Source organism: Amblyomma americanum, chromosome 2, assembly GCF_052857255.1.
Source record: "Amblyomma americanum isolate KBUSLIRL-KWMA chromosome 2, ASM5285725v1, whole genome shotgun sequence".
Lineage (NCBI taxonomy): Eukaryota > Metazoa > Arthropoda > Arachnida > Ixodida > Ixodidae > Amblyomma > Amblyomma americanum.
The window spans coordinates 11,537,938-11,563,436 of record NC_135498.1 but is presented as its reverse complement, the minus strand read 5'-3'; the positions used below and the strand labels follow the sequence as shown (position 1 = coordinate 11,563,436).

The window sequence follows — 25,499 nt, the reverse complement described above, 5'->3', positions numbered from 1 at the left end:
GATTTTTGCGTACCCTACCTGGATTGATTCAGGCAGGGTGCAGGAAGCAAAGGTTAGTACCAGGTGTTTCGTTGGAATTTCTTTTTCTTTGCGTAATTTTATTCTATATACATTGGTTAAATTTTGTTCGGACAGTCCTTCCAGCATTTCCTCTTCTGTCAGGTGTAAAAAGTTGTTGCAAGAGATGACACCACGTACAGTGTTTAGCGATCTGTGGGGTGTTACAGACACAGGGATGTCACCGAAAGTTTCGATGCCTGCCAGTTTCGAGATTTGAGTGATGTCAACAAGTTCTAGCAGGAGGTCTCCACTAGCCAGTTTTGTCACATTGTACTTCGGGCCTAATGAATTTGTGAGGACTTTTGAGACTGTGAAAGGAGATATGAGTCTGGCTGGTTTTTCTTTCTGTTCACTATGAACGATATGGAATGTTGGGAAAGATGTTCTCTTTTTGTTAAGGAACTGATAGGTTACATTGGTCCACCCCCTTTTCTGAGGGCCATCATTTGAAAGTAAGGAAGCAGCCATGGCAAAAAGTTCTTTGGTCATGGTGCCAGCCACCTGCCATGAAGCCCAACAAGGGGACAGGACAGGAACTTGAAAACTAGTCCTGCCCACACCAGCTATACACCACTGCTATAACCAAATATGACGCAACTCAGGGTGGTTGGCCACACGAGGTTAACCCTCGCCGCCTATGAAAAGTGAAAAAGCTGAGAAGGAAGGAGGAGACAGGAAAGTTCTAAGAAAGATGATAGGAAAGTGAAAGACGGAGGGGAGGGGAGGAAAAGGCGACTGCCGATTTCCCCGGTCGGGTCAGGCCAGAGGTGCCGTCTACAGGAAGCTGGGGCCAAAATGGTGTGTTGCCTCTGCCGAGGGGCCTTAAAGGTCCAAACGCTAGGCATTGGCTCAACCACCAAGATCCCCTTTTCTCCGGACACGGCAATGTCACGCATGGCTAGGTGCGGGTGCTCGGGTCCATTGTGATGTACTGTTCACCATCATCCCCTTGTGGGGATGTCCCTGCGGATGCTCGAGAACCTGTGGTGTCGCCACTCACCAACGCCTGCAAGCTGCAGACGCCCCACTGCGGGGAGCAGACGAGCTATAAAAGGAATGTTTTCACACTGCAGAACTGCACAGGCTCAGAGGGCCTAGCATAGCGACAGAAATTATATGAATGAGATGAAAATAGAGAAAAATCACTCAAAACAAACAAAAGAAAGCCAGTATCAGCAAACCAATATCTTTTGGCTGCCTATCTGAACACCTCCTTGATGTCCCACACAAAGCAATGATGAGGATATGAGTTGTTAGTCACCTTGAAATAATCTATTTTTTACAGCTTACAGCACTGCAAAAAATATTAGTACCATGATTTATCTGCTTCAGTATAAACCTCTGCCCACAAACATAAAAAAAATAACTTTAACAGGTTAAAGAAAAACATGCTTTCTGCTTGATTTCAGGCCCCAAGAATAGCACCTGATTTCTGCCCTCAGAGTTCTAAAGTATATAAAAACCAAAAATAAGAGGCCTCCCACGCAGCAATGCAAAAAGAACTTGCCATCAGCTGACTGTGATGGGCCAGAGGGTGGCTTATGAGGCTCCTGAGCAGGTAACACATACGAAGCTGGCACTGAAAGATAGAAATAAAAAAGTGCCATAACAACACATTCATATGGTAGAAATCTTCAAACAGAGGCTTTGCACGAACAGTTATGAATAAAGGTTCAGAAAGTGGCTTCAGTAAAGACAAACAAAGCAAATGGTAGGTGTATGTGCAAATACGACCAGCAATGCCAAGAGGTTTTTTTCAGGGCACTACTTGGTACGTAAGCTGGCATGCAATGCTGTGGGCACATCTAAACAGTATTGTGACCGCAAAATTACAGAATGCACATTAGGCTATATTTTAAATGTTGAATAATATTCCAACTCTGCTTGTATACTGAAGCAGTTCACTTACCAGCCACGTGTGATGCCAGCGCATACGCTCCATGGTTAGGAATTACATAAGTGACTGCATCTGAAAAAAATAAAAAGCCATTTGAGCCCACGGGAATGTTAATACTTTGAGCCAAGCATTTAAATACAAAATGCAGAAATGCAAAATACTTGATTGTTACTGTTTGTGGGAATGTGCACAAATAAATCTTGCGTTACACCCACAGCTTAACATCGTGCTTTCTATTAGTAAGCACACATTCCTTTGTAACCAAATCGGGAAAGTTCTTTCATGAACCACAGTGCAGTGGGACCCAACCTGCACTGTTTGACTGCACAGCCACAAGAGTACCGCCCTGGAGACACCTCGCACTCTTTTGGCTCCACTACCATCGCACAGCAGCATGGACCCTGAAGCTATTTTTCCGAGTGGGGGGGGGTCAGGACTTCAAGTTTGCATAGTTGTTTGTTTATTCCATGTTTCATTTAAATATCTATTCAATGTTATATACTTATGTTTATATTTTTACATTTCACAATTCCAAAGTGTATTTTATCAGAAATCAGATCAGAGTGCAAGCAGTTAAAGACTAGGCGTGAGCTGCCCCCGCTGGGGAAATGTTTGGGGCAACCACCCCTCTTGCTTCCCCTATTCCAGAGTCCCTGAATAGTAGTGCTCAATGCGTGTTGCAGTTAATAATTACATGAGGTGCAAGAAACAGCTTCAAAAAAACAATGCTTGTTCAAAAAGAGCACTTCACGATAAATGTGTATTTACATGCTACAAATAACAGTATGGGCTATGAGACACATTGCAGTGGTTGGAGCCCATATTAGTTTTGACTAACTGGTATCTTTGACTTACATTAAAATCTCAGCAGATACGTCCTTCTGCAACTTGCTTCTGTCAAAATGCAGCATTCTGTATAGCAGTCTCCAAAAAAAGTACTCTAGGTAACTACATAGCGTCCGTGGGGTAAGACGTGAACGCAAACTTATCACTCGACAAGCAAATTACAAGAAAAGTGAATATGCACATTTGCAGAGCTAACTGCACACTTTATGACCACCATAGATTTAGTAAGCCTAGTAAGTGGTGGCATCAATGGAAAGCGAAAAGTGATGGCTGCCACACCCTAAATTCTTCCAGATAGGCAAAAAGTTTGCCAGCACTTCCTTCAGACCCTAACTGGGATGCCATTTCCTGGTAATTCAGCCTGTATTAGGCCCCATTGTTGGTAAACTTGTATGCGAAGCTCTCACTTCTGAATTTTTATTTATTTAAATTTGAGAATTGCTCTCAACCCCCTTCCTTAGTGCCATCACAAATAAATATCTTGGTGCCACCCCTTCACCAAGTATAACAATGACGCTGTACAGCCTTGAGATTTATGAGCAAGAACAAGGGAGCACATTCCCGCTAGCCTGGAACCTACATGTGGCAATACATGGTGGCCACTTTCAGAAACAAAGTGGAAAAGGAGTGCTTTCCTCCATTTGCCAGAAGCAGGCAAGGCAGCAGAACCCTTTCCATTAAGTTGCGAAAAGCAGCTGCCAGGTATCTTATCGCCACAAGTAGGGTTCGAGGCTGCCATGGGCTGCCATGGTCTCCCATGTTCACGCTTATAAATTTCATCACTGTACATAGTCTTCACGTGTAACTTACTGACTGCAAGTTGTAAACACTGATCTGCAGCCTGGCCAGTGTGCCACTGAGTGTCCACTGCGGTGAATACCCATCCAACAGCCACACATTCTGGGGCAGCCCGTATGTTAATGCCTTGTGCACCTATCCCCACCTGCCGACATCAGACACAGAAAAGGAGGCCAACACTAACCTAGAATTTCTGCGCATCTTTAATTATGCTATTAATGCGGCACAAGTAGGCTATGCTTGGAAAGCAGCAGTGCGGTCACTTTTTGCTCCTGCCAGACAATGCAGCTCTGAAGAGCTTTTTCTCTCTACAGCATTTTATTTCACAACTCTGAACAGCGTATCTGTTGAGATTCATGTTATTACTGATGTGCCAGGAGCTCAGTTGCAGTGGCACTGTTCAGTGTTTAGTACAGGTAGTACACTTAACAGCCCGTCGCTATGCAAGGGCCCGAGGGGCCCGGAGACCCCTGAAATGCAAGTTTGTCTCTCCTTCCACCACCCTAATTTCTGTGACAGTGTTCTTGTCCTCTTCTCCTTTTGAAATACTATGCCCCCGAAAAAAAAAAAAATCCTCCCTACATGCCTGCTATGCAATTCTTTTCGTATAGAGAAAATGAGACAGGCCTTTACTGTCTTCAAGTAATGAACTTCTATTAATACGACAGGGAAAACAATGCAAAACTCACCATGCTGAAAAACTGAACAGTTAGACTCAATTGAAACATGCATAGCGTATAATAATGCTGAAAAATGGGCAAAGTTGGTACAGGTCTCTCCGATATATTAAAGAAAACAAAGTTTGATCATTCATTTAATGATTGCTTCATAATGAGGTGTGACAAGCACTCTTTTTTGTTTTCTAACCAGCCTTCCTCTTGGCACATAATTCCAAAAAGTAATTTTCAGCTTTAGTACAGAAACAACCAAAAATGTATTTTAGGGCAAACTGGATGTTAACTTCATATTGGAGGGACCTTGCATGAGGATACTGTCCTACACTGCACAGAGGAAAAAGCAGGATGAAGCACACAAGGAAAAGGGCACGATGACTACATGGTCACCAAGCCACGTTTTCTGGAGAAATTCGCTTTTTTTTAGCAATGCTCTTAGTTTCAGTGCCACTTGTCTGGCTCATTATGATACAATGTAGAACGTAAAGAAACGTCGATTACACATACATGTAGGCGTAGGGGCGCCCATGTCCTGAAGGACAACAGTTGCTGGCTGCTCTAGTGCAGCCACAGGAAAAGCTTGCACTGGTGAATGTGCTGCACTTAGTAGTGGCGTGCTCTCACTAGGTGAAGAGTTCGTTGGTGCCACACTGTGACTCAGAGCTGCACAGTTTGTTTGCTGTGTTGTACTGTCTGATGGCGCACTGTTGCTCTCTCCTTCCACACTGTCACAAGAAGGTGCATCATCCGACAGCACATAGTGAACTTGCGTTTCCTCGTGATTTGATGTCACACTTTCACTTGATGCAACACTTTCCTCACTTTCCTTCCGATGTTCTTTATGTGTAAATACGCTGGGAACAGCATTGCACCTCAGTTTTCTTCTGCCGTTTGACACGTACACTTCAAACTGATCATCTGTGAAATGGTCCTGCAAAAGGGGAAAGAAATGAAACATGAACGTTGTGGGCATGGCTTTCAAGGTGTGTCATGTTACTGACTTAATTACACCAAAGGTAGCGTCTCAAGAGAAATGCAAGGGTTAGCAAGGAATTCATGTTGCACGGAAAAGTCAAACACGCCACATTGCAACAGCACAAGCACACACACAAAAATGAGCACCTCACATATCCGTGCATTTTTGGATGCTGCCTTATCGCGTCCCATGCGCACAAGCCATTGGTGACAGCGTCGCAGCACAGACTCGCCGTACGAAATAGAATAAAACGCCTTTCCGTTTTCCACACGGCTCTCTTACACTCGTGAATGCTACACCCAGTCATTCATTATCTTATGCGTTGGAACCAAGACATAATTTAATTTTGAAAATGCACACAGGACATCATAAGCATCAATTTGGCAAGCGGTCTTCGGAACAACACCAATGCAGGGGAGCGAAATGCTTTAGCAAATGACCTTTATAAAACGTGACATTGTAGACGCCGACTAAAACAAAAAAGAAAGAACACACAATAGATGTTTCGGCTCCCATACGGGAGTCTTGTTCACAGTAAAAAACTAGAAGCGGGTGGGCGAGCTTATGTATGCTTGAAAAGGGGGTCGCAGGGATCGTGCATAAGCAGTTGTCAGATTTTCACAGTTTCGGTTCAAGGTGTGACAGGTTATTTGTATAATCAGATTCCAGGTGAAGGCGAGAGAATTTTCTCTTTTCTGCCGCAATAACTTGTGCCTTGCCCCAGTCGATAATGTGCTGTTTCGATATGCAGTGTTCGGCGATAGCACTGGAATCCACTTTCATGTTTTTAACGTCGTTTCTGTGATCTTTTTGGCACCTTTCGAAGTTGCCAGTTTCGCCAATGTAGACGCAGTCGCAGTCGGAGTAGGGAATGCTGTAAACCCCGGCGAGATATTTTTCTTTTGGAAGAGTGTCCTTTACGTTGGACCAAAGTATGCCGCAGTTTTCTGGTCGGATTGTGGGCAATGTCAACATTGAAGGTGCCCAGAATGCGTGCCAACGCCTCGCTGATTCCAGGGGTGTAGGGAACAGCGGCACGTTTCAGGGGGGAAGACACAGCAGTTTCACGTTCTGGTCGACACAGCTGTTTTTCGACTGATGCCCCGAATGATGTTGGGTAGTCATTGCGTGAAAGTTCTTGTCGCACCATATCAAAGTCCTTTGCCCTGTCTTTGGGAGAACTCTTTGGGAGATCCGCCCACACAGCCTCACATAAGAGATCGGTTGCTGCCACCTTATTAAAAAGGAGCCAACGCAAGGAGCGACATGCTTTGGTCAACGTAAAGGACGTTCTTCCAAAAGAAAAATATCCCGGCGTGGTTTATAGCATTTCCTGCACCGACTGCGTCTACATTGGCGAAACCGGCAACTTCGAAAGGCGCCAAAAAGATCACGGAAACGACGTTAAAAAAAGGAAAGTAGATTCCAGTGCTATCGCCGAACACTGCATATGGAAACAGCACATTATCGACTGGGGTAAGGCACAAGTTCTTGCGGCAGAAAAGAGAAAATTCTCTCGCCTTCACCTGGAATCTGATTATACAAACAACCTGTCACACCTTGAACCGAAACTGTAGAAATCTGACAACTGCTTACGCACGATCCCTGCGACCCCCTTCTCAAGGATACATAAGCTCGCCCGCCCGCCCGCTTTTAGTTTTTTACTGTGAACAAGGCTCCGGTATGGGTGCCGAAACATCTTTTGTGTGCTCTTTCTTTTTTTTTTTTGGTCGGCGTCTTCAATGTCACGTTTTATGATTCAACCCGACCAGACGAGTTTTCGTCAAACTCTAGATTTCAAATGACCTTTACTGCAATGACTAGATCTAGAAACGTTGCTAGGTACATTTGCCTTTGAAGTTGTCGTAAACAACCATCAACGCAAAAATAATTGTGATAAAGTAGTTACTTTACACGATCCTATGTTTCTACGGCAAAAACGACACCTTGTTGACAAATCTCTGTACGCAGGCAAGGGACCTACCGCCATCTAGCGGAAGGCACAAAGACAAGAAAACATGGGATGGAGAAGCGACCGGAGCACGCGAGGGTACACGGCCAGCTTAGATTACTTTGATGCCAGCTTCAGCGCAGGCATGAAGGTGACCAGTGAGTCACCACTAAGCACTAACAATCCACCGATCAGTAACACGTATTATTTTTGCCAAATCCCGGCTGTCATAAGCTGCAGCGTCCGATTCGCCCCTCCACAAGATACTTCGTGTGGCTTGCTTGAAACCTATCATGCGTATTGTCACAAGCACTGGCACTCAAGCAAAGGTTACCTCGCATAGTCTTGCACCTCTTGAGGTCGGCATTTCGCGCCCCATACGAAGTAGCCATTGAAGTCGGCGGCGGACTACTGCGGGTGATCTTCCGCATGGTATTGAGTAAAACGCTTTACCGTTTTCCGTACGGTTGGTGCAGTTGGGTGCGGAACACCCCGTCATAGTTGCTATGCATATCAACTACGAAGCAGCTGCTAAGATCAAGGTATCAACCACTAGTCACTACAACAGGCCGGAACTGCACACGCGAGTAAAACAAACGAGGCGCAACGGGTCACACATCGATCAAACGAAAAAGAACACTCAAAAGCGCCCTCGTGCAGTGGGCTTTTCTGTGCTAATTGAATGCTCCAAAGAGCCACGTGACCCCGTTCAGCAACACGAACGTCGCCATCTATGTGCAAAATCTAGAAGCCTCTCACAGCGTGTATTTCTTTCGGCGCTTGATGGCGCCAGCTTCTCTAACACTGGGACAGTTGAAAAGTGGATTGGGTATTATTTTAATAAAACCACTTACACTACTACCACTAGCTGCGATTTGCTTGCCACGAATAAAACCCTTTACGAAGCTTTTTTTGTTCAACACTTTCAGAGGACTGTAGTACTCTCATATTGCCAAAATGTCACTCGCATCAACCTTTTTCTCACACTACCAAGATCGTAATGCACAGCTTAAACAGGGCGAGTTCTTGTAATTGCATCATTCTAGAACTACGCCGCCTAAAAAGAAAGAAAAAAAAATACGCCTTACTAAACTTTGACGAGAGCTACGCCTCCCGCGTAGATGCAGGCGACATTTTGCATGGTCCGTCGCGTCGTGTATTACACCGCTGCGTAATCCCGACAGTGAACACAATAAGCTTTTTAATGTTTTGACTGCATCAAACAAGCCGGAGGTACCAGAATTCCTGACCTATAACGTCTCGTAAGTAGTTACTTTTTAGGTAACAAAAAAAAAAAAACCAACAACGGTCTAATTTCGTCACTGAGGGATTCTATTCGCCGCTCTTGAATGTGGGCGGAGCTTCACTCATGGCCACGTGCTTAACTTACAGCGGGTCTGGTGACTAAGGAGAAGTTGGCTAATTTAATTACTGCACATTTCTTTCCACGACCACGAGCAATGTAAAAATTCTCGTTGCTTCGCCTGTGTCAAGGAGAACGTTACAAGATCTGCTTTTTGTTTTCTTAAAATAGCACTCAACCACTCAGACTGGATCTCCGCCCTCCCACCAGGCCGTTAAGCTTGGGGGAACGGTCATCAAGAGCAAGAAACCCGGGTCGAAGCCCGAATTCCAAAGCCGGCTTCGCGCTCAGGCGGAGATCCTCAACTCCTCATCGTGGATGAGTGTGTTCCGAAATCGCGACTAGCGACTCGGCGATCATCCTATAGAAATGATCCTATGAAGAATGATCTTGATCTAAATGCGGTTTCAATCCAAAGCCACCTTTCCCGACCAGGCTGCAAGCGACAGGTACGCTTGCAGAAAATTATATTTTTTTGCGTAAGTTTAAGCAAAAATTTCGCATAAAATAAAAAAATCAAGTTGTAAAGGTTTTCAAACATCAGTATTTAAGTCAAATCTGCAATTAGCTTGTAGTTTTAAGGAAGATTCATGCAATAGTGGCCTGAAATTATACCAGATACTCGAGCTCTCCACTCACGACACCTCAGCGGGCGCTGCAGAGACAGTGGCGACACCTTGTGGAGAGCATACAAACAAAATACAGGTGAAGCAGTGCACGCGTGCGTGTGTTCGTGCGTGCGTGCAGCGCCTCCTCTAATGCCTGCCGAGTACGGCCGATCGACCGTCCAACGCCCTCTCCTATCCTTTCCTGCTCTCCCCCGTCGGCTAGCCTTCGCGCCTGCTCTAGGCCTGCGAGGGAGACTGCCATCTTAGTGGCGCCTTACGACGGAAAGCGGACGAAGACAATTTTTTTAAACGTTCTCTGTTTCTTCGTGAGGCGGCGCTCTGCATCCCTCGTAGTTAGAGTCACTGGAAAAACTCGTAGTTAGGGAGCCTACATGTCGCGCATATATGTAGGCTCCCTACTCGTAGTAATCAGGCTGCCTGTCAGGTATTGACGCGTCATAGAGCGCGCCGTTCGTGGCGCTGCTCACCGCGGAGCCGCTGCATGCGCCGGTTTTAAATAAAGCCCCTCCATGACGTTTTATTCCGACCAGGTTTTTTTTTTTTTTTAAAGCGGTAGCGACAATAGAGGGGCTTTAGTTTTAAAAGGAGCCACAGAGAGTGCGGTGCAGCGGCGTTGGCATTGTAACGAAAGGCTGTGACGACTTGTTCGAATCATGTTTGCTTTTTAGCTACAACGCTGAAACAACCCTGGAGAGGTACTGAAACTGCTCGGCAGTAATAAGAAATCAGAGGGTAAGTGTAGTTAGTAATACGTTTTACTCTATTTGCGATTCAATCATGTTGAGTAAGGCAGATGGAAGAATGAAATAAAGAAGGAATGATATATCTTCCCGAGGTGGCATTTTTCGAAACTGCCAAGTAGCAGCAGCTTTCAAGTCGTAGCTCTACTTTTTGCAGGCTAAGCTGTCATCGTTACGACAACAAGATAAAGATTTTTCTCTGTGCGTGGCAGATTGCAGCTACGACTGTTTTAGGAAGCGAAAAGAACTCCAGACGCAAATGCACGGCACAGCAGTTGATGCCGAAGCATTTCGGACGTTCTGCCTGGTCTTGACTACAGCCAGTCGCTAATAAAACGATGCAAAACTAAAAAAAAAGCGCTTGAAGGAAAGGAGGCAGACAAAATCGAAATCAAGTCCCCTTGAGCACGTCTTCAGGCGCAGTCACCATAAAGGCCGAACCACAAGGCAGCGTTTCTTCGGTGCAGCATCAGCGTTTATTTTACCGTCGTGGTCGCTTCGGGCCGCAGGAGAGGGCATACGAACTGGTTGCCCAGGCGGTCGTTAAGTGTGTTTTGTTTCGTTCTCTGTTGTTCCGCTCGCGCACGAGATGCTTTGTCCTCCTCCAGCGTACAAATGTGGTTGCGCTAAAATACATATTGCTTATGTCTGTAAATAAGTGTCAGTACAAGCAAATACACAAATTCTAGAAATGTAAATGGCTATAAACACAGAGTTGTAATGTATATAGCAGCAGACACATGCAACGTATTGTATATGCAATTGCTACAAAGAGTTGTAAATATATGTAAATAAATGCACGTGAACGTCTCCTTCTTTTCTACAAACAAGCTTAAAATTTCCCACGCTTCGCCCAAAACTGAAAGCAGCAGCCGCGCCTGCCATAATTAGCTGGTGCCATTTTAGTGCTGCTGCAAGGACACCTCGTCAGCGTCGCGGATCACACCATTTATCCGCGGAAGAATTTTTTTCGTTAATCATGATGAAATGAAACGAACAAACGTAACAACTTACAACGCTCTATTCGTCTGGCAAGGAACAGCATCCTCAAGTGATAGGCGGAGCGAACGCCTGAGCCCACCTCTGCAAACTGCTGCTCCAGCCGATTGTCGCTGGAAAAAGTGCTGCGTCGCGGATGAATCGAGAGCTACGCAAGAAGGGGTACGAAGCAGGAATATGACAGACGCGTGGTGTAGGTCTGTAGTATATAGGGGTAGGAGAGATAACGCCAGCCCCGCGCGACCGTTGGCAAGCATGACGCAAGCAGTCCAACCATCCTGGTAGCGCCGCAGCGCGGCAACTAACTTCGCTTCTGGCAAACTTAGCGCTTCTGGGAAACTATTAACGCCTCTGTGTCTAGCGCAATTTCACTAACTGATCATTATGGACTTAAATATTCCGATTTAGATGTTCCAAATATCCTAAATGATCAGTTTTGCTCTGTATTTACTGATGAACCTCTTGATAACCTCCCTGAAGTCCACTGTCTTAATGATTCTCCTATGGAAAACATTATCTTTGAGCCGAGTGGAATATAAAAGATCATAGAATCATTACCAAATTCATCATCTGCTGGTGTTGACGGCATCAACCCGAAAATCCTGAAAAACACTATAAAGTTCTTTGTAGTGTCATATTATCTCTTACTTTTCAGCAGTCGCTTTCTTCGTCCTCACTACCACGCGATTGACGGATCGGGGAGGTCATTCCAGTCTACAAAAAAGGTAACCGATCTTCACCACTCAATTACAGACCTATCTCGATAATAATAATAATAATAATAATAATAATAATTTGTTTTTGGGGAAAGGAAATGGCGCAGTATCTGTCGTGTTTGCTGTAAAATCTTGGAACATGTAATGTATTCCCATGCTGCCAAGTTTCTATCATTGCATAATTTTTTTCATCCTAATCAACTTGGCTTCCGCAAAGGTCGTTCCTGTGATACACAACTTGCTCTCTTCCTTAATGACATACATGCATGTCTAGATCACAACGTTCATACGGATGCCATATTCAAAGATTTTGAAAAAGCGTCTGATAAAGTCCCTCATGCACGCCTCATTCTTAAACTTTCACGCCTAAACCTTCATCCTTTGGCTCTGGATTGGATCCGTGCTTTCTTAATGGACCGTTATCAATTCCTTCACGATAATTCTCATTCGTCATCACTTTGTCCTGCTCTGTCTGGCGTTCCGCAAGGATCTGTCTTGGGCCCCCTCCTATTATTTATACAAATGATTTGCCCTCTAACATCACTTCTAACATATACGACCATTTGCTGATGATTGTGTCATCTATCGCCCAATAGTCAACCAGTCCGACATTACCATCCCCCAAGAAGACCTGCTACGCGTACAAGAGTGGTGTAAAACCTGGCTAATGTCATTAAATTCAGCTAAAACTTCCCTTCTTTCATTCCACCGCCGGCGCAACCACCAGGATGCAATTTTCAGAATTAACAACCTTCCCATTAAATCAGTAGATTCTTATAAATATCTCTGTATTCATTTAAGTAAAAATCTAACCTGGTTGCAACACCTTTACCATGTAACAAATTCAGCTAATCAAGTTTTAGGGTACCTGCGCGGTAACATTGCCTGCACCGCTTTCCATAAAACTGCTTGCTTTGAATCAGTCGAAATTGGAGTTTGCATGCGGGGGGGGGGGGGGGGGGGGCGTAGTGGAGGGCTCCGGAATGGTTTCGACCACCTGGGGATCTTTGGCGTGCACTGGCATCGCACAGCACACGGGCGCCTTAGCGTTTTTCCTCCATAAAAACGCAGCCGCCGCGGTCGGGTTCGAACCCGAGCGGGTGCACTCGGTTACTGATCCGGATTTCCCGGGTTCTAACGCGACTGCGGCGGATGCGTTTCGCCTCCGTCGAAACGCTAAGGCGCCCGTGTGTTGTGCGGTGTCGGTGCACGTTGGGGATCCCAGGTGGTCGAGGTTGTTCCGGTGGGCTCCGGTATGGCACCTCTTTCTTCCGTTCTTTCACTCCCTCCTTTTTGTCCCTTCCCTTACGTCGCGGTTGGGGTGTTCGCCGATGGGTGGGACGGATGCTGCACCATTTCCTTTCCCCAAAAACCAATTTTCAATTTTGGAGTGTTGCCACTGGGCAGCCAATTCAACAGCGAACGAGCCCGATGGTCCCGCCGCGGTGGCTCAGTGGTTAGGGCGCTCGACTACTGATCCGGAGTTCTCGGGTTTGAACCCGACCACGGCGCCTGCGTTTTTATGGAGGAAAAACGCTGAGGCGCCCGTGTGCTGTGCGATGTCAGTGCACGTTAAAGATCCCCAGGTGGTCGAAATTATTCCGGAGCCCTCCACTACGGCACCTCTTCTTCCTTTCTTCTTTCACTCCCTCCCTTATCCCTTCCCTTACGGCGCGGTTCAGGTGTCCAACGATATATGAGACAGATACTGCGCCATTTCCTTTCCCCAAAAACCAATTATTATTATTATTATGCGCCGCCTATGATCATAACTTTGCTAACCTGATTGAAACGCTCGAATCAGTCCAGAATCGCACTGCAAGATTCGTTTGTTCTAATTTTTCATACCACACTAGCGTTTCCGCACTAAAGTTTCAGCTTAATCTCCCCACATTGGCCTGTCGTCGCAAGATCGCCCGTCTTTCCTTATATAATACATTTTTCCATACTTTTAATCAAGAAGTTATTCCTATCGCACGCGCTCATCGTATTTCCCGTAATTGTCACCCTAACGCCGTCTACCCTGTGAAAGCCCGCACCGAAACATATCACCAGTCTTTTCTCCTGAAAACAGCCCGAGACTGGAAGCACCTTCCATCCGAAGTGGCAACCATCATCGACTACAGCAGATTCAAAACCGCGCTCGAACATCATCTGTATTCATGCTAATTGTCTTCTCAGCCCGCCCCCCCATGTAATGTCCCTCGTGGATCTTTGAGGAAAAACAAATAAATAAATAAGTGAGGCGTACCGGCGGCTCCCATTGCTAAGCGGGCGATGCGGCTGGCATTGTGAAAATAGAGGAGGCGCTGGTGCGTGCATGCGTCGCTGGTTTTTTTGAAGTTACTCAGGCAAGAAATCATTACCGCTGAGGCGTTTTCTGAATACAGCAATGCTGGCGACCACACAAGGCAAATTTCTTTTCAAAAATAATTAACTTAGATTAATAATTACTCTCATGAAAGTTGGGGAAATGTAATTATCAGTAGTTAGGGCAACCCGCCGCGGTGGCTCAGTGTTTAGGGCGCTCGGCTACTGATCCGGAGTTCCCGGTTTCGAACCCGACCGCGGCGGCTGCGTTTTTATGGAGGCAAAACGCTAAGTCACCGATGTGCTGTGCGATGTCAGTGCACGTTAAAGATCCCCAGGTGGTCGAAATTATTCCGGAGCCCTCCTCTACGACTCCTCTTTCTTCCTTTCTTCTTTCAGTCCCTCCTTTATCCCTTCACTTACGGCGCTGTTCAGGTATCAGCCGAGATGTGAGAGAGATACTGCGCCATTTCTAATCCTCAAAAACCAATTTTCAACTACGTTACCAATTACTGCTCACAAAAAATAAAGCCCATTACGCTACTATTACTTTCAGAAATTAATGTGAGTTACTTTTAAATTACGTTTCACTCATACGAAACAGTAGACTGGACACAGTTCCGAAATTTATTTCAGATTTCTCGATTTACTGCATCGTAGGAGCTGTTGAGCTCCAATGTGGGCGTCTCAATTTTTGCATTATTTTGAAGGGACATGGTGCCCTTGGCAGTGCAGGCAGAGGCTCGGCTTGAGCCAGTAGGCAGGCCCACGCACTTTCCTTTTCCTTCTTCCTTTCAGCAACATCAGTCAGTCAGTGCTGAATAGCCGTTCTCGTGATGCATTTTAGGGCAAACCTGTCTTGTGCACTACGAAAAACTTTCCCAGCCTCCTTGCAATAAAACGATTGGAGGACTGTGGTACAACTAAACAAACCGCAAACTCGCGTGTGGGTATGTCAGTCTTCGTATGAAATGGCAGCAGCTACGTAGCTTTTCATTTTCCTTTTCCCAGTTGTTAGACAACGGTTGGGGTTGAGGTGGTTGCAGCTACTGGTGAGGTAGCCTTGCGGATTCTGCCTGCGCCATTTCCTTTAATCAAGAACCAATTTAAAAACCAATTTTGTATTCATAGATCCCCCGGAGTCCTCACACCACTCCTGGCGGCACTGGTGCAGCCGTTAAGCAATGCGCCCCTGCCCTGCGATGGCAGGTTGCTCTTTCCGAGCGGCCATTAATCGAACTGCCACCTGCCGCGGTGGGCAGTTTTGCTCACTATCCGGTGGGCAGGTTGGGATGACGCCTCAAGGTCACGTGACCTAGGCGTCCAACCTGCCATCCAGGCAGGTGCACACAGCCATCCGGCTCTTCAAGGTCACAGAGGGACCGTAGAAACATCTAAATCGGCGAGTGGAGGCCCTAGCCTAGTGTTAGCGCACTGCAATCCCCAGAGAAGCATCAGATATGTGCCAGGTGGACCCGCTAGGTCACGTGACCTTGTGATATCATCAGAACCTGCCCACACAGAGGGACCGCACAGACAACGGCTAAGCGGCCGAGCGGAAGCTCTAGCGCTAGTGCACTAAAAAGAGTGTTAATGGTAAGTTGTCTTCCGCTGCCAAATACTGACACGAAAAAAACCTCGGAATTATGGAAGTCTTTGCTGATAACCCCATTCACATCTGAAATCGCTAACGAGCTCGTAGAATCTGTATCATCTTTCAAATACTTAGGCGTCACATTATCTAATGACCTAACATGGAATGCACATGTTACTAACGTGATATCATCGGCTAACAAAACTCTGGGATTTCTTAAACGTCACCTTCGCCTCACCTCACATCACGTGAAATTGCTCGCCTACAAGTCACTCATTAGACCTAAACTTGAATATGCATCCGCCATATGGGACCCGCATCATATTAACCTCGTAAACGATCTAGAAGTTGTTCAAAACCGCGCTACAAGGTTCATTCATTCTTCTTACTCCTACGACGTCAGTGTTTCAGCCTTAAAAACCAAATCAGCACTATCGCCTCTTTCCGTTCGTCGTCGCATAGCCACGCTATCACTGTACCACAAGTTCTTTTACTCATCACTTAACCGTGCCCCTTACATCACGCCAGCATCATACATTTCTCATCGCACTAGCCACACGCTTCAAGTTTTTCGCCCACGTGCCCGAACTGTTACTTTTTCAGCCTCCTTCTTCCCACGTGCAGCTAAAGATTGGAACGGCCTTCCCCAGCATATCGTCGACATCACCTGTCCATCATTTGCAAGCAATCTAAACAACATTTTTTGTTCATGATCACTAATGACATTGTTTTGTGCCTTTTCTGCTAATCCCACCCCTTATGTAATACACCGCGAGGGGTCTTTAAGGTAATAAAATGAAATGAAATGAAATGAAATGAAATCTCGCAACATATCGCTCGATTTTTACAACCAGAATTCAGGAAATGATGATGGTGGATATTTATGGCGCAAGGGAATCTGTGGTCAAAGAGCGCCATGGCACAGGCTATTTTTCTTCTACTCAAGGTGGGGTCAAAGACCCATTTCCCAAGCATTTCATCCTAATTAAGCCGAGCACCAGGCCAGAATGCAGGAAAAATGGCGAATTTAAAATAATAAAAGGAAAAGAAACGTTTTTTTTTACTGACTGTATGCGGAAAGAGTGTCGGTAGGATATGACGCTACCTGTTCTTTGTCGGCCTGAGTGCAGTCAGCATCAGTAACAAATGCAGGAAAGCACGCCTGTCTTTTACGGGGCTGTACCCTGTCTTTCCAGGGCGGAATCTGCACGTATTGTGTGCGCAAATTACGGCGAATTTTCAGTTGCTTTCTTCAACGAGTAAACCGTCACGTCATTTTCAACTGCACACACCGAGGCTGGCTATTGATATGGTCTGCTCGAAAAACAGTCACTACATCAAAACAGGACACACACACACACACACACACACACACACACACACACACACACACACACACACACACACACACACACACACACACACACACACACACACACACACACACACACACACACACACACACACACACACACACACACACACACACACACACACACACACACACACACACACACACACACACACACACACACACACACACACACACACACACACACACACACACACACACACACACACACACACACACACACACACACACACACACACACACACACACACACACACACACACACACACACACACACACACACACACACACACACACACACACACACACACACACACACACACACACACACACACACACACACACACACACACACACACACACACACACACACACACACACACACACACACACACACACACACACACACACACACACACACACACACACACACACACACACACACACACACACACACACACACACACACACACACACACACACACACACACACACACACACACACACACACACACACACACACACACACACACACACACACACACACACACACACACACACACACACACACACACACACACACACACACACACACACACACACACACACACACACACACACACACACACACACACACACACACACACACACACACACACACACACACACACACACACACACACACACACACACACACACACACACACACACACACACACACACACACACACACACACACACACACACACACACACACACACACACACACACACACACACACACACACACACACACGCTTCAAATTCCTTCCATCGTAAACCGCGGTTTCCTCCATAACATTGGAATGCATCTTGGTGCCTCACGTTTTACCTTCTTGAGCTACGCATGCGGTAACATTCATACGGAAATCCCTGCATAAAGCAGTACCGGAAGCCTAATACCGAGGGATCCTTATGCAGCATGCCTGTGTAGTTTCTTGTGCTCTTCGCAGACAATGCGCGTCCCTTCTCTTCCGTCGATACGGACATTACGTCCTCTCCGATCTTCGATGGGGGTCCTCCTAATGGCACGAGCGTGCACCCTTGGTCACGTTTCTGAGCCAGCCGAGTTTGAAGGCGTCCATACGGTAGACCGCACCGTACGCCTGTACAACGAGGAAGGGGACTGATTGCTGCAGGATGTCGAAGGCCAAGGCCGTAGCAAGAAACCTTGTATGCAGCGACCTCCTTCAGCGTCGTGCGCTATACTGTCAACCTGTCCAGCATTCTTGAATAAAAATTTTGAATATTGGAATATTGTAAGGCACAGTTGAGGCAATATTGAAGCTAATGGTACATTCTTCCGATGTCTAGCAAAATCTTTCTTTTAAAGTTATTCAATCGCTCGCATCAAGTAGTTAAGAATGTCATGAAAAATAAATGGGGAACAATTTTGACGATAGCAGAAGCGTTAATAGCAAAAAAAAATGCAAACCTGCCGACGGGAGATCTGCGGATATATTGATTGTCATAGTAAAATCTTGCAACATGTGTGAACAAATATCATTCATAAACTAATTCCCGTTGAAAGAACCTTTTTTTTTTCTAAAATTGCTGGGTATGAATGAATTCTATGCAAATGCTAAATGAGGTGATGTAGAGCGTGTAATTTGTTTTTGAGGCACTTAAACGGTATAACGCGAAGCTCGAGCTCATTTTTCTTTTCTAATTAACCATTTTGTTGAAGCACTGCAGCTATGCGTTATTTTCAGACGCTTCTTCAAAAGTAACAATGCTCCTTGTAACTGCTACAGAAAAATATTCTGCGTCTGAAAATACTATGAAAAGACTCTGAGCAAACTGTGACAACATTGTGAACGGTATATACTTTCGGCGACAGCAGATCAGCTGCGGAATTCGCAGTAAGGGTCGTAAAATGGCGCATGATTGGACGAACGCCTTGGGTGTCCTATACATTGGGTTATTGTGGGGTCACGAACGCAAGCCTATCATGATTCGTTATTACGTGCGTACAGCGGCTGGAGTCCGGGCTCCTTATTTTTTGACAGCCGCTGTAAATGCAACAATATACTGCCGCATTTTGAGACAAGTATATGCCTATCACATATGTGAAATGCGTATTCATCCGTTCACATTTCGACCAGGATCGATCGGTGACTTCGTGGGCTATTGGGCAATAAAGGTCAAAGCAGTGCCTTACCCTGCGTTAAACAAGTAAGGGAGTAAACAAGATGGAAACATCACCACCACCTCCACCGCCGCCATGATCATCAGCAATATCAACACCGCATTGTCATGATCATTGCCATCATCTCCTTGCCATCAGTGCTGAAAGTCTGGCTTCATCGAAGGGGCGTCTCTAATGATTCGAGCACAGGTGGAAAGGTGAATAAAGAGGGAGAGAAAGAAAGTGGTTGGCAACCTGTATTACATATCATTTGATACAAAGGGAAGAAATAATGTTTAAAGATAGTTGTTTGCTCAATTTATGACACAGATTTGAAACAAGCGGTCTCCATTCTATTCCAGGGTGCCCGTCGTTGTGTGTTGTTGTTGTGTAGCCTTGGAGTGGTCAGCTGTGGACTGACTCATAGTGTGATGGCACGGGTTTCCCTTTTTCTTCCGTTCTTTTTGTAGTTACGCCAAGTTTTTATTTTTCTCCGTCTCGGGTTTTAGAAATTACGTTAATGATTCGAACTAAAACTCACGGTGATGTTTTTGAAACGACAGAGAAGAAATATTCCGACCGCCACTGACAAGCGGAATGAAAAATGGTCGCTCGCTTTGGATTCGAGCAGTCGGCATACATTATAGCACGGGGGGGTCTCAGATCCCTCGTGAATACTGGTGAGGGGTCTGCGGCCCACCGAGACCACCGTGACTTTTAGCCCTGCCTACCACACACATGACCGCACCACAATGAAATCCACACGCCACAACAGCCGCCATCGGGGCCTCCTCGCACACTCCGGTACAATCTGCACGCATACGCATGTCTTGCACTTACGTTGCATCCAATATGCTTCCGAAATGAGCGCGCACCTTCCATCGGTGCCGCCTCCTCGCCGCTTTATTTATTAGCAACGGCAGCTGCGAGATGCGCGGGACCATCGAAGCTGTCGAATGCACACGCGTGACTCCGTGCGGTCTCTCTCGACCAGCACCTTCTCCCACGTGCAACGCCGTGAGTGTGGCGATGGCGTCGTAGATAGGCGGGTCCCTCCCTCCCGGGGCGGCCAACCTCACTCTGTGCGGTGTGGACGCCTATATATACGACGCAGTGATTAGCCGTTGGCGGCTCTTAACAACACTTCCCTGGAGGTTGCTGCTGGGGGCGACGTCGTGGAATATCGCCGTACATACATTATACTCACGGGGAGGCTGTATGCGCGGCCTAACTAAAATGGTCACCCGAAACGATGCCAGCGATAACGATAGGGGGCATTGGGCGCCGAAAATGGCTTTCCGCTATGGAGTTCCTTGGAGACTTCCTTCTCGCTTTTTCTTCTATTCAGTTTATGAGTGCTCCCTTGGTGACGGTATATAGTATGTATGATAATATGTATATCACACCTGGATTACGTTACCTTCTTTTTCTCCTTTGGATGAAACTTGCTTCGTGACCCGTCATTTGCTACTACAGATTTCCTGTCGTCTTCTTTCTTTTTTTTTCTGCTCGCGGGTAGTTTGACGCTTCTCTGACCATGCACATAATTTATATATGGTGAGAGAGTGATCCTAGACCCATGCTTCGACTGAAATTTAAAAAAAAAAAACCAGAAAACGAAGCCTTGCAACGCATTTAACTGGAAAGCAAACAGGACGAACGGACACAAACTTTCTGTTTTGTCAAGCATAAAACGCATACAGGAAACGTCGACTTTAAAACGGAGGTGGAGGTCGTGATGTCAGAGTCTTTTAGGTATACACGTGGGACCACGTTGGACCTCCGACGTATACTGCATGCCTCCCAAAGGCTAACTCTAAAAAGCCTACAAAGAGGAAACGACCCATTTTCTTTTTCCTTCTTTCTGTGCATCCCCTCGCACCCTGCTCTGATTTACAGGATTATCTATTAGCGACAGGAAACTGAACGTGATCGTTATATGGGCCGTTTCTGGTCTATTGTCCATGCTGCGGGCACAGAATTGGCCTCTTAGCACGCGTGTTAAACCGAAAATTCGAGCCCACTTAATAGGCCCGAGGGGAGAGGCTTCCAAGAGAAAAGCGCCGCATTTGCAACCTGCGTACACACCTCTTGAAGTGCCTGTTAATGACCGTTCCAGGTTTAGTGGTCTTTACGGTTATGGGCTGCCGAGCAGTTTGTCTTGCGCAACTGTTTTCGTTTGCCTGGAACTATACAACACCAAGGGCGTTTAACTTCCTAAGTGCACGTGACCTTTAATGGCAAGCGTTTTCACCGCGCCTGTACTGCTTCGAGGAGGGTTTGCGGGCGGAAGCGCCCCATTGTTGCAGCTTTAATAAACTTCTGGTGGTGGTTCAGATGCATTAGAAGCACCTCGTGCAACGGTCATTACGTGCAGCCATCTTGCGGTCTAAAGCGTTCGAACCGCGCAGACTGCTCAATACATTCTTCACTGGGACCTGAGAACTAAAAAGCAGTAGTTCGGCTGTGAACGAATGAATAAATGCTCATCACCTCTTCTGGCGTAACTGCGGAAGTGTTTCTGACTAGAGTGACTACGGGAAGGCTAGATAACGCCCCAAACAACATCCTCAAGCTCTGAATGAAATAGTTTGGCTTGAAATGGGTCCCGGGTAAGCGTGATCATGCCATAAAAGTAGGCTCATCGGCAGGGTCATGGTTCGAACGTTGGCTTTCCTCAATGTCGAAGAAAACAGCCATATTTTCGGAGATGGAGTCTAAGGTTGTTTTAAAGGCAAGCAAGCCCGCGGTATGCAGCTGTTATGCGGCCTTTTCTTTATACGTCATGGCAGCTGTGGTGCGGGCACTTGATGGGCATTCTAGCTATATGGTGAAGATCTCCGCCTCTGCCGGCGGGCAACGCCACGTTCGGATCTACTTGGCTAATCTTGGCCGAAAAAGGTGGCGTGGCTTTTGGGCTGCTCCAAGAATCCCCAACCAGCCCCAGCAGGTTTAACATTTCGCTGCGCTTTCCTTACGTGAGCGGAAGAGACTGAAAGAAGTCTCGAAAGAATACTGCAGAGTTCTGTCCGGGGCTTCAGAGCCTACGTCAGTTCGCGAACAATCAAACTGACCTTTCACCGGCGGCAAGACCACCGTTAGATCTGCCCATCACGCTGGAAAAACTGACGACCGCTGTTGCCGAATCAAACAAGCGCACGTGAGCGGACGAGCAGGTGACGAGCAGGTGAGCTACGAGGCTAACGCTCGGCTACTCCGCAACTCCCGCCTTCGTCTCCTTGAATTCTTCCATCTTTCCTGGATAAGTGCTGACGTCCCCATATAGTTAAAGCCGGTGAATGTCGTGCCCACTCTGAAATCCGGAAAGCTACTCATCTTTCTAGGACTAAACCATTTAGATAGACTCATACGCAGCGAGTTTCAATCTGCCGGAGGCTGTGGGAGGGGGGCTCAGTTAGTACCATCTCTTATTTTCATTCGTTCGCCCCCTCCCCCTCGCTCCTTTCCACACATGCTCGCGCCTTGGGAAGATATATATGCAGACAGAGAGGCTCTGCTTGTAAATCTCAGTTTTATTTGTCTGCATTCTAGAGAACATGCTAACAAGAATGAACCCATGAGATGTGGTTCGGAACCCAACAAAATACAATGAAAAGGTTACATTTCTGAGCATTAATAACCTTTCTACTTAATAAGATAACAAACCGGTGCTGCCAAGAAGTGACGGAGTTTAGAGCCAACGCAGAACTGAGTGACTCAGTAAATAACGCTGATTTTATGTATTCACGTTTGGCTGTATGGTTTACAGGTGCTAGCAACCCAAAAAGTTGGGCTGAGAAAATATATGCATTGGGGTTCATTCGTGCAATCGATCGGTGTGGTCTCTCCTATAGCATTGCAGCGCAGCAAACATATGATCACGACTCTTTGATCCATCCGTAAAGGAATGGTTTATGGGGGTGTGAAGTTCGCTGAACTTTCCGTGGCGCCATTCAGTCTCTTGGTCGCTAGAAATGCCGCGTTTGGGAGCCACCTAGCCTTGGGCAGTCTGAAATACATCTGAGAAAACAATCACATGCCCTTCCGAGAGTCGATCTGCCATGCAGGGCATCTCGCACAGCGAGAAAGAAAAAAGAAACAAAACGCACGTAGACATAGCTGCACAAACGCGCATTTATACAGGTCAAAGGGGTGACAGGAATAGAAATAAACCCAAATCAGACATAGCTGCAAACCGCGGCTCCATCTTTTTTTCTTTGCAGGTTGATACATCTACAAACTAGCGCTGTGCTGTGTATACATATCAAGAAGAGTTAAGCCTAACACATATTCCGAGCAATTTCATGTCATTACGGTCAGCACGTGTTTCGAACCATCCAGCATGGTGTGCCGCGCAGCTATATAATAATTGCTGGCCTCATAGCAATCTCGCGCTTTCAAAGACACTTCCATTCTGCCCCCCCCCCCCCCCCCCCCCCCCCCTCTTTCCTTGCCGCCATCGCCGGAACTGCCGGGAAGCAACAACAGATAGGGCCCCACGAGCGAAATGGACTAAATCCGTGCGATTCATCCTCGTTCGCACATCATCACCCCCTGTGCATCAATAATCACCGCAATTTGCAGTTCGCGCCACAGGCAGTGCCGATAACAGCAGGCCGCATCGCATTTGTCTGCGCGACCTAATTGATGGCCGCGAGGGATGCTCTGTCCGGCGCTGGCAAACAAGAGTGAACAGCAAGAAGGCCAGAGGCGCATGTTACATAAAGAGGGCGGCCGAAGACGCGGAGTTGCGCCAACAGCGCCACCTATATGGCGACGGTGGCTGCACCCACAGGGACCTCGCCGACCTCGAGGCGCCTGCGCTGACAGCAGACCAGGTTCCCTGTAATTCGCGGTCCGCATCGCTACACGTTGCCGGTTGCCTTTTTAGCAGAAGACAGCCCTCGGGGCTTCCTAGAGACATTTATAATGCGCAGAGGTGACGACCGCCCTTCGGCGTGGCTGAGGCGAATGTGCGTTTCTCGCGCTGACTGCTCGGTCACGCTTCATCTCATCTTCTTTCTTTTTAGTCTTCCATGTAATCTTTTCTGACCATGAGCAGTGTTTAGGTTTTCTCTGTTGTGTCGTAGTAAGTAGTGAGCTGATCACTTTTTATTAAATCCGCGACGAATACGCGCACATGTTGCGAGTAAAATTTGTCCACAGCCAGGGTGGTTATATATTCTCGCCTATACCTCGTCAGAGATGCCACAGCAAGAGGGCGAGCGAATACAGCTACTTCCGACTTTCCGCAGCCCTGTGAGCATGTTTGAAACTAAATCAGATTCGGGCTAATCGAACTATCGATGGACAATTGTGTTGGAATTTTTCATTGTTTGATAATCAAACGTAGGCCCACTGAGTGACTTTGCTATATACTTTGCAGGTCAGCTGGCACATATGCGCATTGGACAAAGGCTCAACGTGCAGGGGGAGACTATGAAGCTTTTACATCTCCGAGATCGGGAACCTTATTTGCATCTTCGTTGAAGGAGGGTTCGAATAACTTGATCCAGAGCCTATAGGTTTGTGAAGCACATTGTGGCTTTTTATTTTAAACACTCAATATTTATCCCTTCCATTCGCATCCCTCCTTGAAATCATCCCGCACACGTTTTGGTTACAGCTGCGGTTAGAGATGAAGTATCCGAAAAAGGGCGTTTGTTTCCTATAGACGGCTTTAAATGGGGTGCACAAAGCAACTAACTACGATTAGGCATTCGGCTCGCGTTACTGGGGGTTAAGCAACGAAAGTACAGGTCGCAATTAACGCGTCATTCTCGTAAAATCTGTGCTGCAGAGAAGGATAAATTTCGCACAGCACGTACCGCGTACGGTCGGCGCATATGCCTAGACCGCCGTGAGGGCGCCAGGTGGCGCCAGATGCCGGTCAGCTACGGGCACACTTGCCGCATCTCTACCATCCGCGCATGCGCAGTGCTGGTGTGCGGTACGCGGTAAGCGGTAGTGGTACGCGCTATACTTTAAGTCTATATTCGCACCTCTCTTCCGCCCATATTTCCGGCACTTTTGTCCACACCATCGCTATACCATAACAGCCATTATTTCACTCACTCCCCCACCCTTTCTTCAGAGAGTTAATGATTCAGAGTAGCAGACCAGGCAATAATCGCTTAGGCCGATCTGTTTGCTCTTTGTCAATAAAGCTTCCTCTCTGACGGCCATGACAGCATTTCAGTGTTGAAATCAAAAACAAGAGCAAGCAATTTTCATCTATTTCTTCAGGGCGCCCCACTGTGAGACTGAGCTGAGATGTATAGAGCGGTAACAATGTGCACAGATTTCAGTGCGAGCAACCCACCACATGTTGGGTGCGGCCAAATGGGGGGCCGTTGAAAGTTATTGCGCTCTGCTGCAGAAGCAGAAATTTAGTTGTTGAGAACTTCT

The 25,499-nt window shown here is 46.7% G+C and overlaps 1 non-coding gene across 1 annotated transcript; it reads right to left on the bottom strand.

The window, feature by feature from the left end:
- Positions 1 to 8,742: 8,742 nt before the first annotated feature.
- On the bottom strand, positions 8,743 to 8,957 carry LOC144122251 (small nucleolar RNA U3). The gene has a single exon (XR_013312862.1). It is a non-coding gene; the product is annotated as a small nucleolar RNA U3 (small nucleolar RNA).
- Between the last annotated feature and the right edge of the window lie 16,542 nt (positions 8,958 to 25,499).